This window comes from Schistocerca serialis, chromosome 9 (genome assembly GCF_023864345.2).
Source record: "Schistocerca serialis cubense isolate TAMUIC-IGC-003099 chromosome 9, iqSchSeri2.2, whole genome shotgun sequence".
NCBI classification, from domain to species: domain Eukaryota; kingdom Metazoa; phylum Arthropoda; class Insecta; order Orthoptera; family Acrididae; genus Schistocerca; species Schistocerca serialis.
In genome coordinates this window covers 146,584,211-146,602,952 of record NC_064646.1, presented here as the reverse complement: position 1 = coordinate 146,602,952, position 18,742 = coordinate 146,584,211, and the positions used below count along the sequence as shown (strand labels likewise).

General features: G+C 52.8%; 51 non-coding genes across 51 annotated transcripts; 27 read left to right on the top strand and 24 right to left on the bottom strand.

Moving 5' to 3' along the window:
- Window positions 1-97: 97 nt before the first annotated feature.
- Trnad-guc (transfer RNA aspartic acid (anticodon GUC)) lies at window positions 98-169 on the bottom strand. The gene has a single exon. It is a non-coding gene; the product is annotated as a tRNA-Asp (tRNA).
- A 112-nt stretch (window positions 170-281) lies between these two features.
- Window positions 282-373, bottom strand: Trnai-uau (transfer RNA isoleucine (anticodon UAU)). Its single transcript is given in 2 exon segments — window positions 282-317; window positions 336-373. It is a non-coding gene; the product is annotated as a tRNA-Ile (tRNA).
- A 445-nt stretch (window positions 374-818) lies between these two features.
- Window positions 819-891, top strand: Trnar-acg (transfer RNA arginine (anticodon ACG)). The gene has a single exon. It is a non-coding gene; the product is annotated as a tRNA-Arg (tRNA).
- Window positions 892-1,165: 274 nt separating this feature from the next.
- Trnam-cau (transfer RNA methionine (anticodon CAU)) lies at window positions 1,166-1,237 on the top strand. Its single transcript has one exon. It is a non-coding gene; the product is annotated as a tRNA-Met (tRNA).
- A 233-nt stretch (window positions 1,238-1,470) lies between these two features.
- Window positions 1,471-1,542, bottom strand: Trnad-guc (transfer RNA aspartic acid (anticodon GUC)). Its single transcript has one exon. It is a non-coding gene; the product is annotated as a tRNA-Asp (tRNA).
- Window positions 1,543-1,654: 112 nt separating this feature from the next.
- Trnai-uau (transfer RNA isoleucine (anticodon UAU)) lies at window positions 1,655-1,746 on the bottom strand. Its single transcript is given in 2 exon segments — window positions 1,655-1,690; window positions 1,709-1,746. It is a non-coding gene; the product is annotated as a tRNA-Ile (tRNA).
- A 445-nt stretch (window positions 1,747-2,191) lies between these two features.
- Window positions 2,192-2,264, top strand: Trnar-acg (transfer RNA arginine (anticodon ACG)). The gene has a single exon. It is a non-coding gene; the product is annotated as a tRNA-Arg (tRNA).
- A 274-nt stretch (window positions 2,265-2,538) lies between these two features.
- On the top strand, window positions 2,539-2,610 carry Trnam-cau (transfer RNA methionine (anticodon CAU)). Its single transcript has one exon. It is a non-coding gene; the product is annotated as a tRNA-Met (tRNA).
- Window positions 2,611-2,843: 233 nt separating this feature from the next.
- Trnad-guc (transfer RNA aspartic acid (anticodon GUC)) lies at window positions 2,844-2,915 on the bottom strand. The gene has a single exon. It is a non-coding gene; the product is annotated as a tRNA-Asp (tRNA).
- Window positions 2,916-3,027: 112 nt separating this feature from the next.
- Trnai-uau (transfer RNA isoleucine (anticodon UAU)) lies at window positions 3,028-3,119 on the bottom strand. Its single transcript is given in 2 exon segments — window positions 3,028-3,063; window positions 3,082-3,119. It is a non-coding gene; the product is annotated as a tRNA-Ile (tRNA).
- A 445-nt stretch (window positions 3,120-3,564) lies between these two features.
- Window positions 3,565-3,637, top strand: Trnar-acg (transfer RNA arginine (anticodon ACG)). The gene has a single exon. It is a non-coding gene; the product is annotated as a tRNA-Arg (tRNA).
- Window positions 3,638-3,911: 274 nt separating this feature from the next.
- Window positions 3,912-3,983, top strand: Trnam-cau (transfer RNA methionine (anticodon CAU)). Its single transcript has one exon. It is a non-coding gene; the product is annotated as a tRNA-Met (tRNA).
- Window positions 3,984-4,216: 233 nt separating this feature from the next.
- Window positions 4,217-4,288, bottom strand: Trnad-guc (transfer RNA aspartic acid (anticodon GUC)). Its single transcript has one exon. It is a non-coding gene; the product is annotated as a tRNA-Asp (tRNA).
- Window positions 4,289-4,400: 112 nt separating this feature from the next.
- On the bottom strand, window positions 4,401-4,492 carry Trnai-uau (transfer RNA isoleucine (anticodon UAU)). Its single transcript is given in 2 exon segments — window positions 4,401-4,436; window positions 4,455-4,492. It is a non-coding gene; the product is annotated as a tRNA-Ile (tRNA).
- A 445-nt stretch (window positions 4,493-4,937) lies between these two features.
- Trnar-acg (transfer RNA arginine (anticodon ACG)) lies at window positions 4,938-5,010 on the top strand. Its single transcript has one exon. It is a non-coding gene; the product is annotated as a tRNA-Arg (tRNA).
- A 274-nt stretch (window positions 5,011-5,284) lies between these two features.
- Window positions 5,285-5,356, top strand: Trnam-cau (transfer RNA methionine (anticodon CAU)). The gene has a single exon. It is a non-coding gene; the product is annotated as a tRNA-Met (tRNA).
- A 233-nt stretch (window positions 5,357-5,589) lies between these two features.
- Trnad-guc (transfer RNA aspartic acid (anticodon GUC)) lies at window positions 5,590-5,661 on the bottom strand. Its single transcript has one exon. It is a non-coding gene; the product is annotated as a tRNA-Asp (tRNA).
- Window positions 5,662-5,773: 112 nt separating this feature from the next.
- Window positions 5,774-5,865, bottom strand: Trnai-uau (transfer RNA isoleucine (anticodon UAU)). The gene is given in 2 exon segments: window positions 5,774-5,809; window positions 5,828-5,865. It is a non-coding gene; the product is annotated as a tRNA-Ile (tRNA).
- Window positions 5,866-6,310: 445 nt separating this feature from the next.
- On the top strand, window positions 6,311-6,383 carry Trnar-acg (transfer RNA arginine (anticodon ACG)). The gene has a single exon. It is a non-coding gene; the product is annotated as a tRNA-Arg (tRNA).
- Window positions 6,384-6,657: 274 nt separating this feature from the next.
- Trnam-cau (transfer RNA methionine (anticodon CAU)) lies at window positions 6,658-6,729 on the top strand. Its single transcript has one exon. It is a non-coding gene; the product is annotated as a tRNA-Met (tRNA).
- Window positions 6,730-6,962: 233 nt separating this feature from the next.
- Window positions 6,963-7,034, bottom strand: Trnad-guc (transfer RNA aspartic acid (anticodon GUC)). The gene has a single exon. It is a non-coding gene; the product is annotated as a tRNA-Asp (tRNA).
- Window positions 7,035-7,146: 112 nt separating this feature from the next.
- Window positions 7,147-7,238, bottom strand: Trnai-uau (transfer RNA isoleucine (anticodon UAU)). Its single transcript is given in 2 exon segments — window positions 7,147-7,182; window positions 7,201-7,238. It is a non-coding gene; the product is annotated as a tRNA-Ile (tRNA).
- A 445-nt stretch (window positions 7,239-7,683) lies between these two features.
- Trnar-acg (transfer RNA arginine (anticodon ACG)) lies at window positions 7,684-7,756 on the top strand. The gene has a single exon. It is a non-coding gene; the product is annotated as a tRNA-Arg (tRNA).
- Window positions 7,757-8,030: 274 nt separating this feature from the next.
- Window positions 8,031-8,102, top strand: Trnam-cau (transfer RNA methionine (anticodon CAU)). The gene has a single exon. It is a non-coding gene; the product is annotated as a tRNA-Met (tRNA).
- A 233-nt stretch (window positions 8,103-8,335) lies between these two features.
- Trnad-guc (transfer RNA aspartic acid (anticodon GUC)) lies at window positions 8,336-8,407 on the bottom strand. Its single transcript has one exon. It is a non-coding gene; the product is annotated as a tRNA-Asp (tRNA).
- A 112-nt stretch (window positions 8,408-8,519) lies between these two features.
- On the bottom strand, window positions 8,520-8,611 carry Trnai-uau (transfer RNA isoleucine (anticodon UAU)). Its single transcript is given in 2 exon segments — window positions 8,520-8,555; window positions 8,574-8,611. It is a non-coding gene; the product is annotated as a tRNA-Ile (tRNA).
- A 445-nt stretch (window positions 8,612-9,056) lies between these two features.
- On the top strand, window positions 9,057-9,129 carry Trnar-acg (transfer RNA arginine (anticodon ACG)). Its single transcript has one exon. It is a non-coding gene; the product is annotated as a tRNA-Arg (tRNA).
- Window positions 9,130-9,403: 274 nt separating this feature from the next.
- Window positions 9,404-9,475, top strand: Trnam-cau (transfer RNA methionine (anticodon CAU)). Its single transcript has one exon. It is a non-coding gene; the product is annotated as a tRNA-Met (tRNA).
- A 417-nt stretch (window positions 9,476-9,892) lies between these two features.
- Window positions 9,893-9,984, bottom strand: Trnai-uau (transfer RNA isoleucine (anticodon UAU)). The gene is given in 2 exon segments: window positions 9,893-9,928; window positions 9,947-9,984. It is a non-coding gene; the product is annotated as a tRNA-Ile (tRNA).
- A 445-nt stretch (window positions 9,985-10,429) lies between these two features.
- On the top strand, window positions 10,430-10,502 carry Trnar-acg (transfer RNA arginine (anticodon ACG)). The gene has a single exon. It is a non-coding gene; the product is annotated as a tRNA-Arg (tRNA).
- Window positions 10,503-10,776: 274 nt separating this feature from the next.
- Trnam-cau (transfer RNA methionine (anticodon CAU)) lies at window positions 10,777-10,848 on the top strand. The gene has a single exon. It is a non-coding gene; the product is annotated as a tRNA-Met (tRNA).
- A 417-nt stretch (window positions 10,849-11,265) lies between these two features.
- Trnai-uau (transfer RNA isoleucine (anticodon UAU)) lies at window positions 11,266-11,357 on the bottom strand. The gene is given in 2 exon segments: window positions 11,266-11,301; window positions 11,320-11,357. It is a non-coding gene; the product is annotated as a tRNA-Ile (tRNA).
- A 445-nt stretch (window positions 11,358-11,802) lies between these two features.
- Window positions 11,803-11,875, top strand: Trnar-acg (transfer RNA arginine (anticodon ACG)). Its single transcript has one exon. It is a non-coding gene; the product is annotated as a tRNA-Arg (tRNA).
- A 274-nt stretch (window positions 11,876-12,149) lies between these two features.
- Trnam-cau (transfer RNA methionine (anticodon CAU)) lies at window positions 12,150-12,221 on the top strand. Its single transcript has one exon. It is a non-coding gene; the product is annotated as a tRNA-Met (tRNA).
- Window positions 12,222-12,454: 233 nt separating this feature from the next.
- On the bottom strand, window positions 12,455-12,526 carry Trnad-guc (transfer RNA aspartic acid (anticodon GUC)). Its single transcript has one exon. It is a non-coding gene; the product is annotated as a tRNA-Asp (tRNA).
- A 112-nt stretch (window positions 12,527-12,638) lies between these two features.
- On the bottom strand, window positions 12,639-12,730 carry Trnai-uau (transfer RNA isoleucine (anticodon UAU)). The gene is given in 2 exon segments: window positions 12,639-12,674; window positions 12,693-12,730. It is a non-coding gene; the product is annotated as a tRNA-Ile (tRNA).
- Window positions 12,731-13,175: 445 nt separating this feature from the next.
- On the top strand, window positions 13,176-13,248 carry Trnar-acg (transfer RNA arginine (anticodon ACG)). The gene has a single exon. It is a non-coding gene; the product is annotated as a tRNA-Arg (tRNA).
- A 274-nt stretch (window positions 13,249-13,522) lies between these two features.
- Trnam-cau (transfer RNA methionine (anticodon CAU)) lies at window positions 13,523-13,594 on the top strand. Its single transcript has one exon. It is a non-coding gene; the product is annotated as a tRNA-Met (tRNA).
- Window positions 13,595-13,827: 233 nt separating this feature from the next.
- On the bottom strand, window positions 13,828-13,899 carry Trnad-guc (transfer RNA aspartic acid (anticodon GUC)). Its single transcript has one exon. It is a non-coding gene; the product is annotated as a tRNA-Asp (tRNA).
- A 112-nt stretch (window positions 13,900-14,011) lies between these two features.
- Trnai-uau (transfer RNA isoleucine (anticodon UAU)) lies at window positions 14,012-14,103 on the bottom strand. Its single transcript is given in 2 exon segments — window positions 14,012-14,047; window positions 14,066-14,103. It is a non-coding gene; the product is annotated as a tRNA-Ile (tRNA).
- A 445-nt stretch (window positions 14,104-14,548) lies between these two features.
- On the top strand, window positions 14,549-14,621 carry Trnar-acg (transfer RNA arginine (anticodon ACG)). Its single transcript has one exon. It is a non-coding gene; the product is annotated as a tRNA-Arg (tRNA).
- Window positions 14,622-14,895: 274 nt separating this feature from the next.
- On the top strand, window positions 14,896-14,967 carry Trnam-cau (transfer RNA methionine (anticodon CAU)). The gene has a single exon. It is a non-coding gene; the product is annotated as a tRNA-Met (tRNA).
- Window positions 14,968-15,384: 417 nt separating this feature from the next.
- Trnai-uau (transfer RNA isoleucine (anticodon UAU)) lies at window positions 15,385-15,476 on the bottom strand. Its single transcript is given in 2 exon segments — window positions 15,385-15,420; window positions 15,439-15,476. It is a non-coding gene; the product is annotated as a tRNA-Ile (tRNA).
- A 445-nt stretch (window positions 15,477-15,921) lies between these two features.
- Trnar-acg (transfer RNA arginine (anticodon ACG)) lies at window positions 15,922-15,994 on the top strand. The gene has a single exon. It is a non-coding gene; the product is annotated as a tRNA-Arg (tRNA).
- A 274-nt stretch (window positions 15,995-16,268) lies between these two features.
- Window positions 16,269-16,340, top strand: Trnam-cau (transfer RNA methionine (anticodon CAU)). Its single transcript has one exon. It is a non-coding gene; the product is annotated as a tRNA-Met (tRNA).
- A 233-nt stretch (window positions 16,341-16,573) lies between these two features.
- Trnad-guc (transfer RNA aspartic acid (anticodon GUC)) lies at window positions 16,574-16,645 on the bottom strand. The gene has a single exon. It is a non-coding gene; the product is annotated as a tRNA-Asp (tRNA).
- A 112-nt stretch (window positions 16,646-16,757) lies between these two features.
- On the bottom strand, window positions 16,758-16,849 carry Trnai-uau (transfer RNA isoleucine (anticodon UAU)). The gene is given in 2 exon segments: window positions 16,758-16,793; window positions 16,812-16,849. It is a non-coding gene; the product is annotated as a tRNA-Ile (tRNA).
- Window positions 16,850-17,294: 445 nt separating this feature from the next.
- On the top strand, window positions 17,295-17,367 carry Trnar-acg (transfer RNA arginine (anticodon ACG)). The gene has a single exon. It is a non-coding gene; the product is annotated as a tRNA-Arg (tRNA).
- Window positions 17,368-17,641: 274 nt separating this feature from the next.
- Trnam-cau (transfer RNA methionine (anticodon CAU)) lies at window positions 17,642-17,713 on the top strand. Its single transcript has one exon. It is a non-coding gene; the product is annotated as a tRNA-Met (tRNA).
- A 417-nt stretch (window positions 17,714-18,130) lies between these two features.
- Window positions 18,131-18,222, bottom strand: Trnai-uau (transfer RNA isoleucine (anticodon UAU)). The gene is given in 2 exon segments: window positions 18,131-18,166; window positions 18,185-18,222. It is a non-coding gene; the product is annotated as a tRNA-Ile (tRNA).
- Window positions 18,223-18,667: 445 nt separating this feature from the next.
- On the top strand, window positions 18,668-18,740 carry Trnar-acg (transfer RNA arginine (anticodon ACG)). Its single transcript has one exon. It is a non-coding gene; the product is annotated as a tRNA-Arg (tRNA).
- Window positions 18,741-18,742: the final 2 nt, after the last annotated feature.

Below are 18,742 nucleotides of genomic sequence, written 5' to 3'. Positions count from 1 at the left end.
AGACTTTCTTACGATTTTTTAGCAATTACATTCCTTGATCACAACGGTAATGCTTTTTCGGGCCACACGTGCAACCTTCGCGATATAAATATCGCATCTCCCCGGCGGGGAATCGAACCCCGGTCTCCCGCGTGACAGGTGGGGATACTAACCACTATACTACCGAGAAACACGCAGTCGTTGACTACAGTGCACGCACATTTATGGTCTCTCAGGTACGAGATGCATCTCAAATCTAGCGTCCCGATGCTTCCATAGTCAGCTGCTACGAAATAAAAATATGCCCCAGGTGAGGCTCGAACTCACAACCCCGGCATTGCTCACGGCTACTGCCTTATAAGTACCGTGCGCTAACCAATTGCGCCACTGGGGCTACAGCAGAGTGCTTACAGTTAGCGGTATTCACTTTGATGCCAACCTGTTGTGGCTACAGACCCGTCATACGACCGTCACCTGTGGCCATACTACGACTTTAGCACCTGTCTACGAATGCTTCATACGATTCTTGTTTTATATGCTACACTTACAATCATGTCAACCGCTTGTCATCACCGAAAAAATGCAAAAAAACGGGCGCCTTGCATTCCGCTACCTGTCCAACAGCGACGGCAGATGTGTGGCAAGCTCTAAGCTGTGCAGGCGCTGCGTGGCCGAGCAGCAGGAGGAGAGATGCCTTCCTTGGTGGCAGCTCCCTGCAGAGTGCGGAAGACCAGAGTGGCCGCGCCGCCGTTGTCAGTGGATGACATGCAATTGCCGAGCCACGGAGAACACGTTGCTTTGCGATGTGCACCTGCCTCGTAGCAGAAAACGCAAACAGTGGCCCTGTGGCGCAACGGATAACGCGTCTGACTACGGATCAGAAGATTCCAGGTTCGAATCCTGGCAGGGTCGGCATTTTGTTAGTTGCGGGCGCGTAGCTAGGCAGTGCATTCGAATGTCTCCACCTTCGTGGAGTGCAATGTTAATCCTGAGCATCTCGCAGCTGCATCTCGAGACGATCGCGGTAAATATCGCTTCGTGCAAGCGTCAGCGTAGCGTCAGTCGAGCAAAGTCGAGACAAGTCAAGCTGGGAGATGCTACACAGTTAATTAAACGGTAGGCGACGCAGACAACGCTTTTCCAAGTGTCCCATGTCACGCACCGAAGAGCGCGCTTCTCTCGGCACAGCAGAGTGGCGCAGTGGAAGCGTGCTGGGCCCATAACCCAGAGGTCCGTGGATCGAAACCACGCTCTGCTAAAATCATTCTTTTTCTTGGGTGCTTCGAGCTCGATCATTAATCTTGGGGTGCGCTGATTCAGCGTCGACAGCAAACCCTGTGAGTTGTGAAACGACGACGTCGTGTGCACAATACGAGAAACACTTCCTAAGACGCAGACTTTCTTACGATTTTTTAGCAATTACATTCCTTGATCACAACGGTAATGCTTTTTCGGGCCACACGTGCAACCTTCGCGATATAAAAATCGCATCTCCCCGGCGGGGAATCGAACCCCGGTCTCCCGCGTGACAGGTGGGGATACTAACCACTATACTACCGAGAAACACGCAGTCGTTGACTACAGTGCACGCACATTTATGGTCTCTCAGGTACGTGATGCATCTCAAATCTAGCGTCCCGATGCTTCCATAGTCAGCTGCTACGAAATAAAAATATGCCCCAGGTGAGGCTCGAACTCACAACCCCGGCATTGCTCACGGCTACTGCCTTATAAGTACCGTGCGCTAACCAATTGCGCCACTGGGGCTACAGCAGAGTGCTTACAGTTAGCGGTATTCACTTTGATGCCAACCTGTTGTGGCTACAGACCCGTCATACGACCGTCACCTGTGGCCATACTACGACTTTAGCACCTGTCTACGAATGCTTCATACGATTCTTGTTTTATATGCTACACTTACAATCATGTCAACCGCTTGTCATCACCGAAAAAATGCAAAAAAACGGGCGCCTTGCATTCCGCTACCTGTCCAACAGCGACGGCAGATGTGTGGCAAGCTCTAAGCTGTGCAGGCGCTGCGTGGCCGAGCAGCAGGAGGAGAGATGCCTTCCTTGGTGGCAGCTCCCTGCAGAGTGCGGAAGACCAGAGTGGCCGCGCCGCCGTTGTCAGTGGATGACATGCAATTGCCGAGCCACGGAGAACACGTTGCTTTGCGATGTGCACCCGCCTCGTAGCAGAAAACGCAAACAGTGGCCCTGTGGCGCAACGGATAACGCGTCTGACTACGGATCAGAAGATTCCAGGTTCGAATCCTGGCAGGGTCGGCATTTTGTTAGTTGCGGGCGCGTAGCTAGGCAGTGCATTCGAATGTCTCCACCTTCGTGGAGTGCAATGTTAATCCTGAGCATCTCGCAGCTGCATCTCGAGACGATCGCGGTAAATATCGCTTCGTGCAAGCGTCAGCGTAGCGTCAGTCGAGCAAAGTCGAGACAAGTCAAGCTGGGAGATGCTACACAGTTAATTAAACGGTAGGCGACGCAGACAACGCTTTTCCAAGTGTCCCATGTCACGCACCGAAGAGCGCGCTTCTCTCGGCACAGCAGAGTGGCGCAGTGGAAGCGTGCTGGGCCCATAACCCAGAGGTCCGTGGATCGAAACCACGCTCTGCTAAAATCATTCTTTTTCTTGGGTGCTTCGAGCTCGATCATTAATCTTGGGGTGCGCTGATTCAGCGTCGACAGCAAACCCTGTGAGTTGTGAAACGACGACGTCGTGTGCAGAATACGAGAAACACTTCCTAAGACGCAGACTTTCTTACGATTTTTTAGCAATTACATTCCTTGATCACAACGGTAATGCTTTTTCGGGCCACACGTGCAACCTTCGCGATATAAAAATCGCATCTCCCCGGCGGGGAATCGAACCCCGGTCTCCCGCGTGACAGGTGGGGATACTAACCACTATACTACCGAGAAACACGCAGTCGTTGACTACAGTGCACGCACATTTATGGTCTCTCAGGTACGTGATGCATCTCAAATCTAGCGTCCCGATGCTTCCATAGTCAGCTGCTACGAAATAAAAATATGCCCCAGGTGAGGCTCGAACTCACAACCCCGGCATTGCTCACGGCTACTGCCTTATAAGTACCGTGCGCTAACCAATTGCGCCACTGGGGCTACAGCAGAGTGCTTACAGTTAGCGGTATTCACTTTGATGCCAACCTGTTGTGGCTACAGACCCGTCATACGACCGTCACCTGTGGCCATACTACGACTTTAGCACCTGTCTACGAATGCTTCATACGATTCTTGTTTTATATGCTACACTTACAATCATGTCAACCGCTTGTCATCACCGAAAAAATGCAAAAAAACGGGCGCCTTGCATTCCGCTACCTGTCCAACAGCGACGGCAGATGTGTGGCAAGCTCTAAGCTGTGCAGGCGCTGCGTGGCCGAGCAGCAGGAGGAGAGATGCCTTCCTTGGTGGCAGCTCCCTGCAGAGTGCGGAAGACCAGAGTGGCCGCGCCGCCGTTGTCAGTGGATGACATGCAATTGCCGAGCCACGGAGAACACGTTGCTTTGCGATGTGCACCCGCCTCGTAGCAGAAAACGCAAACAGTGGCCCTGTGGCGCAACGGATAACGCGTCTGACTACGGATCAGAAGATTCCAGGTTCGAATCCTGGCAGGGTCGGCATTTTGTTAGTTGCGGGCGCGTAGCTAGGCAGTGCATTCGAATGTCTCCACCTTCGTGGAGTGCAATGTTAATCCTGAGCATCTCGCAGCTGCATCTCGAGACGATCGCGGTAAATATCGCTTCGTGCAAGCGTCAGCGTAGCGTCAGTCGAGCAAAGTCGAGACAAGTCAAGCTGGGAGATGCTACACAGTTAATTAAACGGTAGGCGACGCAGACAACGCTTTTCCAAGTGTCCCATGTCACGCACCGAAGAGCGCGCTTCTCTCGGCACAGCAGAGTGGCGCAGTGGAAGCGTGCTGGGCCCATAACCCAGAGGTCCGTGGATCGAAACCACGCTCTGCTAAAATCATTCTTTTTCTTGGGTGCTTCGAGCTCGATCATTAATCTTGGGGTGCGCTGATTCAGCGTCGACAGCAAACCCTGTGAGTTGTGAAACGACGACGTCGTGTGCACAATACGAGAAACACTTCCTAAGACGCAGACTTTCTTACGATTTTTTAGCAATTACATTCCTTGATCACAACGGTAATGCTTTTTCGGGCCACACGTGCAACCTTCGCGATATAAAAATCGCATCTCCCCGGCGGGGAATCGAACCCCGGTCTCCCGCGTGACAGGTGGGGATACTAACCACTATACTACCGAGAAACACGCAGTCGTTGACTACAGTGCACGCACATTTATGGTCTCTCAGGTACGTGATGCATCTCAAATCTAGCGTCCCGATGCTTCCATAGTCAGCTGCTACGAAATAAAAATATGCCCCAGGTGAGGCTCGAACTCACAACCCCGGCATTGCTCACGGCTACTGCCTTATAAGTACCGTGCGCTAACCAATTGCGCCACTGGGGCTACAGCAGAGTGCTTACAGTTAGCGGTATTCACTTTGATGCCAACCTGTTGTGGCTACAGACCCGTCATACGACCGTCACCTGTGGCCATACTACGACTTTAGCACCTGTCTACGAATGCTTCATACGATTCTTGTTTTATATGCTACACTTACAATCATGTCAACCGCTTGTCATCACCGAAAAAATGCAAAAAAACGGGCGCCTTGCATTCCGCTACCTGTCCAACAGCGACGGCAGATGTGTGGCAAGCTCTAAGCTGTGCAGGCGCTGCGTGGCCGAGCAGCAGGAGGAGAGATGCCTTCCTTGGTGGCAGCTCCCTGCAGAGTGCGGAAGACCAGAGTGGCCGCGCCGCCGTTGTCAGTGGATGACATGCAATTGCCGAGCCACGGAGAACACGTTGCTTTGCGATGTGCACCCGCCTCGTAGCAGAAAACGCAAACAGTGGCCCTGTGGCGCAACGGATAACGCGTCTGACTACGGATCAGAAGATTCCAGGTTCGAATCCTGGCAGGGTCGGCATTTTGTTAGTTGCGGGCGCGTAGCTAGGCAGTGCATTCGAATGTCTCCACCTTCGTGGAGTGCAATGTTAATCCTGAGCATCTCGCAGCTGCATCTCGAGACGATCGCGGTAAATATCGCTTCGTGCAAGCGTCAGCGTAGCGTCAGTCGAGCAAAGTCGAGACAAGTCAAGCTGGGAGATGCTACACAGTTAATTAAACGGTAGGCGACGCAGACAACGCTTTTCCAAGTGTCCCATGTCACGCACCGAAGAGCGCGCTTCTCTCGGCACAGCAGAGTGGCGCAGTGGAAGCGTGCTGGGCCCATAACCCAGAGGTCCGTGGATCGAAACCACGCTCTGCTAAAATCATTCTTTTTCTTGGGTGCTTCGAGCTCGATCATTAATCTTGGGGTGCGCTGATTCAGCGTCGACAGCAAACCCTGTGAGTTGTGAAACGACGACGTCGTGTGCAGAATACGAGAAACACTTCCTAAGACGCAGACTTTCTTACGATTTTTTAGCAATTACATTCCTTGATCACAACGGTAATGCTTTTTCGGGCCACACGTGCAACCTTCGCGATATAAAAATCGCATCTCCCCGGCGGGGAATCGAACCCCGGTCTCCCGCGTGACAGGTGGGGATACTAACCACTATACTACCGAGAAACACGCAGTCGTTGACTACAGTGCACGCACATTTATGGTCTCTCAGGTACGTGATGCATCTCAAATCTAGCGTCCCGATGCTTCCATAGTCAGCTGCTACGAAATAAAAATATGCCCCAGGTGAGGCTCGAACTCACAACCCCGGCATTGCTCACGGCTACTGCCTTATAAGTACCGTGCGCTAACCAATTGCGCCACTGGGGCTACAGCAGAGTGCTTACAGTTAGCGGTATTCACTTTGATGCCAACCTGTTGTGGCTACAGACCCGTCATACGACCGTCACCTGTGGCCATACTACGACTTTAGCACCTGTCTACGAATGCTTCATACGATTCTTGTTTTATATGCTACACTTACAATCATGTCAACCGCTTGTCATCACCGAAAAAATGCAAAAAAACGGGCGCCTTGCATTCCGCTACCTGTCCAACAGCGACGGCAGATGTGTGGCAAGCTCTAAGCTGTGCAGGCGCTGCGTGGCCGAGCAGCAGGAGGAGAGATGCCTTCCTTGGTGGCAGCTCCCTGCAGAGTGCGGAAGACCAGAGTGGCCGCGCCGCCGTTGTCAGTGGATGACATGCAATTGCCGAGCCACGGAGAACACGTTGCTTTGCGATGTGCACCCGCCTCGTAGCAGAAAACGCAAACAGTGGCCCTGTGGCGCAACGGATAACGCGTCTGACTACGGATCAGAAGATTCCAGGTTCGAATCCTGGCAGGGTCGGCATTTTGTTAGTTGCGGGCGCGTAGATAGGCAGTGCATTCGAATGTCTCCACCTTCGTGGAGTGCAATGTTAATCCTGAGCATCTCGCAGCTGCATCTCGAGACGATCGCGGTAAATATCGCTTCGTGCAAGCGTCAGCGTAGCGTCAGTCGAGCAAAGTCGAGACAAGTCAAGCTGGGAGATGCTACACAGTTAATTAAACGGTAGGCGACGCAGACAACGCTTTTCCAAGTGTCCCATGTCACGCACCGAAGAGCGCGCTTCTCTCGGCACAGCAGAGTGGCGCAGTGGAAGCGTGCTGGGCCCATAACCCAGAGGTCCGTGGATCGAAACCACGCTCTGCTAAAATCATTCTTTTTCTTGGGTGCTTCGAGCTCGATCATTAATCTTGGGGTGCGCTGATTCAGCGTCGACAGCAAACCCTGTGAGTTGTGAAACGACGACGTCGTGTGCACAATACGAGAAACACTTCCTAAGACGCAGACTTTCTTACGATTTTTTAGCAATTACATTCCTTGATCACAACGGTAATGCTTTTTCGGGCCACACGTGCAACCTTCGCGATATAAAAATCGCATCTCCCCGGCGGGGAATCGAACCCCGGTCTCCCGCGTGACAGGTGGGGATACTAACCACTATACTACCGAGAAACACGCAGTCGTTGACTACAGTGCACGCACATTTATGGTCTCTCAGGTACGTGATGCATCTCAAATCTAGCGTCCCGATGCTTCCATAGTCAGCTGCTACGAAATAAAAATATGCCCCAGGTGAGGCTCGAACTCACAACCCCGGCATTGCTCACGGCTACTGCCTTATAAGTACCGTGCGCTAACCAATTGCGCCACTGGGGCTACAGCAGAGTGCTTACAGTTAGCGGTATTCACTTTGATGCCAACCTGTTGTGGCTACAGACCCGTCATACGACCGTCACCTGTGGCCATACTACGACTTTAGCACCTGTCTACGAATGCTTCATACGATTCTTGTTTTATATGCTACACTTACAATCATGTCAACCGCTTCTCATCACCGAAAAAATGCAAAAAAACGGGCGCCTTGCATTCCGCTACCTGTCCAACAGCGACGGCAGATGTGTGGCAAGCTCTAAGCTGTGCAGGCGCTGCGTGGCCGAGCAGCAGGAGGAGAGATGCCTTCCTTGGTGGCAGCTCCCTGCAGAGTGCGGAAGACCAGAGTGGCCGCGCCGCCGTTGTCAGTGGATGACATGCAATTGCCGAGCCACGGAGAACACGTTGCTTTGCGATGTGCACCCGCCTCGTAGCAGAAAACGCAAACAGTGGCCCTGTGGCGCAACGGATAACGCGTCTGACTACGGATCAGAAGATTCCAGGTTCGAATCCTGGCAGGGTCGGCATTTTGTTAGTTGCGGGCGCGTAGCTAGGCAGTGCATTCGAATGTCTCCACCTTCGTGGAGTGCAATGTTAATCCTGAGCATCTCGCAGCTGCATCTCGAGACGATCGCGGTAAATATCGCTTCGTGCAAGCGTCAGCGTAGCGTCAGTCGAGCAAAGTCGAGACAAGTCAAGCTGGGAGATGCTACACAGTTAATTAAACGGTAGGCGACGCAGACAACGCTTTTCCAAGTGTCCCATGTCACGCACCGAAGAGCGCGCTTCTCTCGGCACAGCAGAGTGGCGCAGTGGAAGCGTGCTGGGCCCATAACCCAGAGGTCCGTGGATCGAAACCACGCTCTGCTAAAATCATTCTTTTTCTTGGGTGCTTCGAGCTCGATCATTAATCTTGGGGTGCGCTGATTCAGCGTCGACAGCAAACCCTGTGAGTTGTGAAACGACGACGTCGTGTGCAGAATACGAGAAACACTTCCTAAGACGCAGACTTTCTTACGATTTTTTAGCAATTACATTCCTTGATCACAACGGTAATGCTTTTTCGGGCCACACGTGCAACCTTCGCGATATAAAAATCGCATCTCCCCGGCGGGGAATCGAACCCCGGTCTCCCGCGTGACAGGTGGGGATACTAACCACTATACTACCGAGAAACACGCAGTCGTTGACTACAGTGCACGCACATTTATGGTCTCTCAGGTACGTGATGCATCTCAAATCTAGCGTCCCGATGCTTCCATAGTCAGCTGCTACGAAATAAAAATATGCCCCAGGTGAGGCTCGAACTCACAACCCCGGCATTGCTCACGGCTACTGCCTTATAAGTACCGTGCGCTAACCAATTGCGCCACTGGGGCTACAGCAGAGTGCTTACAGTTAGCGGTATTCACTTTGATGCCAACCTGTTGTGGCTACAGACCCGTCATACGACCGTCACCTGTGGCCATACTACGACTTTAGCACCTGTCTACGAATGCTTCATACGATTCTTGTTTTATATGCTACACTTACAATCATGTCAACCGCTTGTCATCACCGAAAAAATGCAAAAAAACGGGCGCCTTGCATTCCGCTACCTGTCCAACAGCGACGGCAGATGTGTGGCAAGCTCTAAGCTGTGCAGGCGCTGCGTGGCCGAGCAGCAGATGGAGAGATGCCTTCCTTGGTGGCAGCTCCCTGCAGAGTGCGGAAGACCAGAGTGGCCGCGCCGCCGTTGTCAGTGGATGACATGCAATTGCCGAGCCACGGAGAACACGTTGCTTTGCGATGTGCACCCGCCTCGTAGCAGAAAACGCAAACAGTGGCCCTGTGGCGCAACGGATAACGCGTCTGACTACGGATCAGAAGATTCCAGGTTCGAATCCTGGCAGGGTCGGCATTTTGTTAGTTGCGGGCGCGTAGCTAGGCAGTGCATTCGAATGTCTCCACCTTCGTGGAGTGCAATGTTAATCCTGAGCATCTCGCAGCTGCATCTCGAGACGATCGCGGTAAATATCGCTTCGTGCAAGCGTCAGCGTAGCGTCAGTCGAGCAAAGTCGAGACAAGTCAAGCTGGGAGATGCTACACAGTTAATTAAACGGTAGGCGACGCAGACAACGCTTTTCCAAGTGTCCCATGTCACGCACCGAAGAGCGCGCTTCTCTCGGCACAGCAGAGTGGCGCAGTGGAAGCGTGCTGGGCCCATAACCCAGAGGTCCGTGGATCGAAACCACGCTCTGCTAAAATCATTCTTTTTCTTGGGTGCTTCGAGCTCGATCATTAATCTTGGGGTGCGCTGATTCAGCGTCGACAGCAAACCCTGTGAGTTGTGAAACGACGACGTCGTGTGCAGAATACGAGAAACACTTCCTAAGACGCAGACTTTCTTACGATTTTTTAGCAATTACATTCCTTGATCACAACGGTAATGCTTTTTCGGGCCACACGTGCAACCTTCGCGATATAAAAATGGCATCTCTCCGGCGGGGAATCGAACCCCGGTCTCCCGCGTGACAGGTGGGGATACTAACCACTATACTACCGAGAAACACGCAGTCGTTGACTACAGTGCACGCACATTTATGGTCTCTCAGGTACGTGATGCATCTCAAATCTAGCGTCCCGATGCTTCCATAGTCAGCTGCTACGAAATAAAAGTACGCCCCATGTGAGGCTCGAACTCACAACCCCGGCATTGCTCACGGCTACTGCCTTATAAGTACCGTGCGCTAACCAATTGCGCCACTGGGGCTACAGCAGAGTGCTTACAGTTAGCGGTATTCACTTTGATGCCAACCTGTTGTGGCTACAGACCCGTCATACGACCGTCACCTGCGGCCATACTACGACTTTAGCACCTGTCTACGAATGCTTCACACGATTCTTGTTTTATATGCTACACTTACAAGCATGTCAACCGCTTGTCATCACCGAAAAAATGCAAAAAAACGGGCGCCTTGCATTCCGCTACCTGTCCAACAGCGACGGCAGATGTGTGGCAAGCTCTAAGCTGTGCAGGCGCTGCGTGGCCGAGCAGCAGGAGGAGAGATGCCTTCCTTGGTGGCAGCTCCCTGCAGCGTGCGGAAGACCAGAGTGGCCGCGCCGCCGTTGTCAGTGGATGACATGCAATTGCCGAGCCACGGAGAACACGTTGCTTTGCGATGTGCACCCGCCTCGTAGCAGAAAACGCAAACAGTGGTCCTGTGGCGCAACGGATAACGCGTCTGACTACGGATCAGAAGATTCCAGGTTCGAATCCTGGCAGGGTCGGCATTTTGTTAGTTGCGGGCGCGTAGCTAGGCAGTGCATTCGAATGTCTCCACCTTCGTGGAGTGCAATGTTAATCCTGAGCATCTCGCAGCTGCATCTCGAGACGATCGCGGTAAATATCGCTTCGTGCAAGCGTCAGCGTAGCGTCAGTCGAGCAAAGTCGAGACAAGTCAAGCTGGGAGATGCTACACAGTTAATTAAACGGTAGGCGACGCAGACAACGCTTTTCCAAGTGTCCCATGTCACGCACCGAAGAGCGCGCTTCTCTCGGCACAGCAGAGTGGCGCAGTGGAAGCGTGCTGGGCCCATAACCCAGAGGTCCGTGGATCGAAACCACGCTCTGCTAAAATCATTCTTTTTCTTGGGTGCTTCGAGCTCGATCATTAATCTTGGGGTGCGCTGATTCAGCGTCGACAGCAAACCCTGTGAGTTGTGAAACGACGACGTCGTGTGCAGAATACGAGAAACACTTCCTAAGACGCAGACTTTCTTACGATTTTTTAGCAATTACATTCCTTGATCACAACGGTAATGCTTTTTCGGGCCACACGTGCAACCTTCGCGATATAAAAATCGCATCTCTCCGGCGGGGAATCGAACCCCGGTCTCCCGCGTGACAGGTGAGGATACTAGCCACAATACTACCGAGGAACACGCAGTCGTTGACTACAGTGCACGCACATTTATGGTCTCTCAGGTACGTGATACATCTCAAATCTAGCGTCCCGATGCTTCCATAGTCAGCTGCTACGAAATAAAAGTATGCCCCAGGTGAGGCTCGAACTCACAACCCCGGCATTGCTCACGGCTACTGCCTTATAAGTACCGTGCGCTAACCAATTGCGCCACTGGGGCTACAGCAGAGTGCTTACAGTTAGCGGTATTCACTTTGATGCCAACCTGTTGTGGCTACAGACCCGTCATACGACCGTCACCTGCGGCCATACTACGACTTTAGCACCTGTCTACGAATGCTTCACACGATTCTTGTTTTATATGCTACACTTACAAGCATGTCAAACGCTTGTCATCACCGAAAAAATGCAAAAAAACGGGCGCCTTGCATTCCGCTACCTGTCCAACAGCGACGGCAGATGTGTGGCAAGCTCTAAGCTGTGCAGGCGCTGCGTGGCCGAGCAGCAGGAGGAGAGATGCCTTCCTTGGTGGCAGCTCCCTGCAGCGTGCGGAAGACCAGAGTGGCCGCGCCGCCGTTGTCAGTGGATGACATGCAATTGCCGAGCCACGGAGAACACGTTGCTTTGCGATGTGCACCCGCCTCGTAGCAGAAAACGCAAACAGTGGCCCTGTGGCGCAACGGATAACGCGTCTGACTACGGATCAGAAGATTCCAGGTTCGAATCCTGGCAGGGTCGGCATTTTGTTAGTTGCGGGCGCGTAGCTAGGCAGTGCATTCGAATGTCTCCACCTTCGTGGAGTGCAATGTTAATCCTGAGCATCTCGCAGCTGCATCTCGAGACGATCGCGGTAAATATCGCTTCGTGCAAGCGTCAGCGTAGCGTCAGTCGAGCAAAGTCGAGACAAGTCAAGCTGGGAGATGCTACACAGTTAATTAAACGGTAGGCGACGCAGACAACGCTTTTCCAAGTGTCCCATGTCACGCACCGAAGAGCGCGCTTCTCTCGGCACAGCAGAGTGGCGCAGTGGAAGCGTGCTGGGCCCATAACCCAGAAGTCCGTGGATCGAAACCACGCTCTGCTAAAATCATTCTTTTTCTTGGGTGCTTCGAGCTCGATCATTTATCTTGGGGTGCGCTGATTCAGCGTCGACAGCAAACCCTGTGAGTTGTGAAACGACGACGTCGTGTGCAGAATACGAGAAACACTTCCTAAGACGCAGACTTTCTTACGATTTTTTAGCAATTACATTCCTTGATCACAACGGTAATGCTTCTTCGGGCCACACGTACAACCTTCGCGATATAAAAATCGCATCTCCCCGGCGGGGAATCGAACCCCGGTCTCCCGCGTGACAGGCGGGGATACTAACCACTATACTACCGAGGAACACGCAGTCGTTGACTACAGTGCACGCACGTTTATGGTCTCTCAGGTACGTGATACATCTCAAATCTAGCGTCCCGATGCTTCCATAGTCAGCTGCTACGAAATAAAAGTATGCCCCATGTGAGGCTCGAACTCACAACCCCGGCATTGCTCACGGCTACTGCCTTATAAGTACCGTGCGCTAACCAATTGCGCCACTGGGGCTACAGCAGAGTGCTTACAGTTAGCGGTATTCACTTTGATGCCAACCTGTTGTGGCTACAGACCCGTCATACGACCGTCACCTGCGGCCATACTACGACTTTAGCACCTGTCTACGAATGCTTCACACGATTCTTGTTTTATATGCTACACTTACAAGCATGTCAACCGCTTGTCATCACCGAAAAAATGCAAAAAAACGGGCGCCTTGCATTCCGCTACCTGTCCAACAGCGACGGCAGATGTGTGGCAAGCTCTAAGCTGTGCAGGCGCTGCGTGGCCGAGCAGCAGGAGGAGAGATGCCTTCCTTGGTGGCAGCTCCCTGCAGCGTGCGGAAGACCAGAGTGGCCGCGCCGCCGTTGTCAGTGGATGACATGCAATTGCCGAGCCACGGAGAACACGTTGCTTTGCGATGTGCACCCGCCTCGTAGCAGAAAACGCAAACAGTGGCCCTGTGGCGCAACGGATAACGCGTCTGACTACGGATCAGAAGATTCCAGGTTCGAATCCTGGCAGGGTCGGCATTTTGTTAGTTGCGGGCGCGTAGCTAGGCAGTGCATTCGAATGTCTCCACCTTCGTGGAGTGCAATGTTAATCCTGAGCATCTCGCAGCTGCATCTCGAGACGATCGCGGTAAATATCGCTTCGTGCAAGCGTCAGCGTAGCGTCAGTCGAGCAAAGTCGAGACAAGTCAAGCTGGGAGATGCTACACAGTTAATTAAACGGTAGGCGACGCAGACAACGCTTTTCCAAGTGTCCCATGTCACGCACCGAAGAGCGCGCTTCTCTCGGCACAGCAGAGTGGCGCAGTGGAAGCGTGCTGGGCCCATAACCCAGAGGTCCGTGGATCGAAACCACGCTCTGCTAAAATCATTCTTTTTCTTGGGTGCTTCGAGCTCGATCATTAATCTTGGGGTGCGCTGATTCAGCGTCGACAGCAAACCCTGTGAGTTGTGAAACGACGACGTCGTGTGCAGAATACGAGAAACACTTCCTAAGACGCAGACTTTCTTACGATTTTTTAGCAATTACATTCCTTGATCACAACGGTAATGCTTTTTCGGGCCACACGTGCAACCTTCGCGATATAAAAATCGCATCTCCCCGGCGGGGAATCGAACCCCGGTCTCCCGCGTGACAGGTGGGGATACTAACCACTATACTACCGAGAAACACGCAGTCGTTGACTACAGTGCACGCACATTTATGGTCTCTCAGGTACGTGATGCATCTCAAATCTAGCGTCCCGATGCTTCCATAGTCAGCTGCTACGAAATAAAAATATGCCCCAGGTGACGCTCGAACTCACAACCCCGGCATTGCTCACGGCTACTGCATTATAAGTACCGTGCGCTAACCAATTGCGCCACTGGGGCTACAGCAGAGTGCTTACAGTTAGCGGTATTCACTTTGATGCCAACCTGTTGTGGCTACAGACCCGTCATACGACCGTCACCTGCGGCCATACTACGACTTTAGCACCTGTCTACGAATGCTTCACACGATTCTTGTTTTATATGCTACACTTACAAGCATGTCAACCGCTTGTCATCACCGAAAAAATGCAAAAAAACGGGCGCCTTGCATTCCGCTACCTGTCCAACAGCGACGGCAGATGTGTGGCAAGCTCTAAGCTGTGCAGGCGCTGCGTGGCCGAGCAGCAGGAGGAGAGATGCCTTCCTTGGTGGCAGCTCCCTGCAGCGTGCGGAAGACCAGAGTGGCCGCGCCGCCGTTGTCAGTGGATGACATGCAATTGCCGAGCCACGGAGAACACGTTGCTTTGCGATGTGCACCCGCCTCGTAGCAGAAAACGCAAACAGTGGCCCTGTGGCGCAACGGATAACGCGTCTGACTACGGATCAGAAGATTCCAGGTTCGAATCCTGGCAGGGTCGGCATTTTGTTAGTTGCGGGCGCGTAGCTAGGCAGTGCATTCGAATGTCTCCACCTTCGTGGAGTGCAATGTTAATCCTGAGCATCTCGCAGCTGCATCTCGAGACGATCGCGGTAAATATCGCTTCGTGCAAGCGTCAGCGTAGCGTCAGTCGAGCAAAGTCGAGACAAGTCAAGCTGGGAGATGCTACACAGTTAATTAAACGGTAGGCGACGCAGACAACGCTTTTCCAAGTGTCCCATGTCACGCACCGAAGAGCGCGCTTCTCTCGGCACAGCAGAGTGGCGCAGTGGAAGCGTGCTGGGCCCATAACCCAGAGGTCCGTGGATCGAAACCACGCTCTGCTAAAATCATTCTTTTTCTTGGGTGCTTCGAGCTCGATCATTAATCTTGGGGTGCGCTGATTCAGCGTCGACAGCAAACCCTGTGAGTTGTGAAACGACGACGTCGTGTGCAGAATACGAGAAACACTTCCTAAGACGCAGACTTTCTTACGATTTTTTAGCAATTACATTCCTTGATCACAACGGTAATGCTTTTTCGGGCCACACGTGCAACCTTCGCGATATAAAAATCGCATCTCTCCGGCGGGGAATCGAACCCCGGTCTCCCGCGTGACAGGTGAGGATACTAGCCACAATACTACCGAGGAACACGCAGTCGTTGACTACAGTGCACGCACATTTATGGTCTCTCAGGTACGTGATACATCTCAAATCTAGCGTCCCGATGCTTCCATAGTCAGCTGCTACGAAATAAAAGTATGCCCCAGGTGAGGCTCGAACTCACAACCCCGGCATTGCTCACGGCTACTGCCTTATAAGTACCGTGCGCTAACCAATTGCGCCACTGGGGCTACAGCAGAGTGCTTACAGTTAGCGGTATTCACTTTGATGCCAACCTGTTGTGGCTACAGACCCGTCATACGACCGTCACCTGCGGCCATACTACGACTTTAGCACCTGTCTACGAATGCTTCACACGATTCTTGTTTTATATGCTACACTTACAAGCATGTCAACCGCTTGTCATCACCGAAAAAATGCAAAAAAACGGGCGCCTTGCATTCCGCTACCTGTCCAACAGCGACGGCAGATGTGTGGCAAGCTCTAAGCTGTGCAGGCGCTGCGTGGCCGAGCAGCAGGAGGAGAGATGCCTTCCTTGGTGGCAGCTCCCTGCAGCGTGCGGAAGACCAGAGTGGCCGCGCCGCCGTTGTCAGTGGATGACATGTAATTGCCGAGCCACGGAGAACACGTTGCTTTGCGATGTGCACCCGCCTCGTAGCAGAAAACGCAAACAGTGGCCCTGTGGCGCAACGGATAACGCGTCTGACTACGGATCAGAAGATTCCAGGTTCGAATCCTGGCAGGGTCGGCATTTTGTTAGTTGCGGGCGCGTAGCTAGGCAGTGCATTCGAATGTCTCCACCTTCGTGGAGTGCAATGTTAATCCTGAGCATCTCGCAGCTGCATCTCGAGACGATCGCGGTAAATATCGCTTCGTGCAAGCGTCAGCGTAGCGTCAGTCGAGCAAAGTCGAGACAAGTCAAGCTGGGAGATGCTACACAGTTAATTAAACGGTAGGCGACGCAGACAACGCTTTTCCAAGTGTCCCATGTCACGCACCGAAGAGCGCGCTTCTCTCGGCACAGCAGAGTGGCGCAGTGGAAGCGTGCTGGGCCCATAACCCAGAAGTCCGTGGATCGAAACCACGCTCTGCTAAAATCATTCTTTTTCTTGGGTGCTTCGAGCTCGATCATTTATCTTGGGGTGCGCTGATTCAGCGTCGACAGCAAACCCTGTGAGTTGTGAAACGACGACGTCGTGTGCAGAATACGAGAAACACTTCCTAAGACGCAGACTTTCTTACGATTTTTTAGCAATTACATTCCTTGATCACAACGGTAATGCTTCTTCGGGCCACACGTACAACCTTCGCGATATAAAAATCGCATCTCCCCGGCGGGGAATCGAACCCCGGTCTCCCGCGTGACAGGCGGGGATACTAACCACTATACTACCGAGGAACACGCAGTCGTTGACTACAGTGCACGCACATTTATGGTCTCTCAGGTACGTGATACATCTCAAATCTAGCGTCCCGATGCTTCCATAGTCAGCTGCTACGAAATAAAAGTATGCCCCATGTGAGGCTCGAACTCACAACCCCGGCATTGCTCACGGCTACTGCCTTATAAGTACCGTGCGCTAACCAATTGCGCCACTGGGGCTACAGCAGAGTGCTTACAGTTAGCGGTATTCACTTTGATGCCAACCTGTTGTGGCTACAGACCCGTCATACGACCGTCACCTGCGGCCATACTACGACTTTAGCACCTGTCTACGAATGCTTCACACGATTCTTGTTTTATATGCTACACTTACAAGCATGTCAACCGCTTGTCATCACCGAAAAAATGCAAAAAAACGGGCGCCTTGCATTCCGCTACCTGTCCAACAGCGACGGCAGATGTGTGGCAAGCTCTAAGCTGTGCAGGCGCTGCGTGGCCGAGCAGCAGGAGGAGAGATGCCTTCCTTGGTGGCAGCTCCCTGCAGCGTGCGGAAGACCAGAGTGGCCGCGCCGCCGTTGTCAGTGGATGACATGCAATTGCCGAGCCACGGAGAACACGTTGCTTTGCGATGTGCACCCGCCTCGTAGCAGAAAACGCAAACAGTGGCCCTGTGGCGCAACGGATAACGCGTCTGACTACGGATCAGAAGATTCCAGGTTCGAATCCTGGCAGGGTCGGCATTTTGTTAGTTGCGGGCGCGTAGCTAGGCAGTGCATTCGAATGTCTCCACCTTCGTGGAGTGCAATGTTAATCCTGAGCATCTCGCAGCTGCATCTCGAGACGATCGCGGTAAATATCGCTTCGTGCAAGCGTCAGCGTAGCGTCAGTCGAGCAAAGTCGAGACAAGTCAAGCTGGGAGATGCTACACAGTTAATTAAACGGTAGGCGACGCAGACAACGCTTTTCCAAGTGTCCCATGTCACGCACCGAAGAGCGCGCTTCTCTCGGCACAGCAGAGTGGCGCAGTGGAAGCGTGCTGGGCCCATAACCCAGAGGTCCGTGGATCGAAACCACGCTCTGCTAAAATCATTCTTTTTCTTGGGTGCTTCGAGCTCGATCATTAATCTTGGGGTGCGCTGATTCAGCGTCGACAGCAAACCCTGTGAGTTGTGAAACGACGACGTCGTGTGCAGAATACGAGAAACACTTCCTAAGACGCAGACTTTCTTACGATTTTTTAGCAATTACATTCCTTGATCACAACGGTAATGCTTTTTCGGGCCACACGTGCAACCTTCGCGATATAAAAATCGCATCTCTCCGGCGGGGAATCGAACCCCGGTCTCCCGCGTGACAGGTGAGGATACTAGCCACAATACTACCGAGGAACACGCAGTCGTTGACTACAGTGCACGCACATTTATGGTCTCTCAGGTACGTGATACATCTCAAATCTAGCGTCCCGATGCTTCCATAGTCAGCTGCTACGAAATAAAAGTATGCCCCAGGTGAGGCTCGAACTCACAACCCCGGCATTGCTCACGGCTACTGCCTTATAAGTACCGTGCGCTAACCAATTGCGCCACTGGGGCTACAGCAGAGTGCTTACAGTTAGCGGTATTCACTTTGATGCCAACCTGTTGTGGCTACAGACCCGTCATACGACCGTCACCTGCGGCCATACTACGACTTTAGCACCTGTCTACGAATGCTTCACACGATTCTTGTTTTATATGCTACACTTACAAGCATGTCAACCGCTTGTCATCACCGAAAAAATGCAAAAAAACGGGCGCCTTGCATTCCGCTACCTGTCCAACAGCGACGGCAGATGTGTGGCAAGCTCTAAGCTGTGCAGGCGCTGCGTGGCCGAGCAGCAGGAGGAGAGATGCCTTCCTTGGTGGCAGCTCCCTGCAGCGTGCGGAAGACCAGAGTGGCCGCGCCGCCGTTGTCAGTGGATGACATGCAATTGCCGAGCCACGGAGAACACGTTGCTTTGCGATGTGCACCCGCCTCGTAGCAGAAAACGCAAACAGTGGCCCTGTGGCGCAACGGATAACGCGTCTGACTACGGATCAGAAGATTCCAGGTTCGAATCCTGGCAGGGTCGGC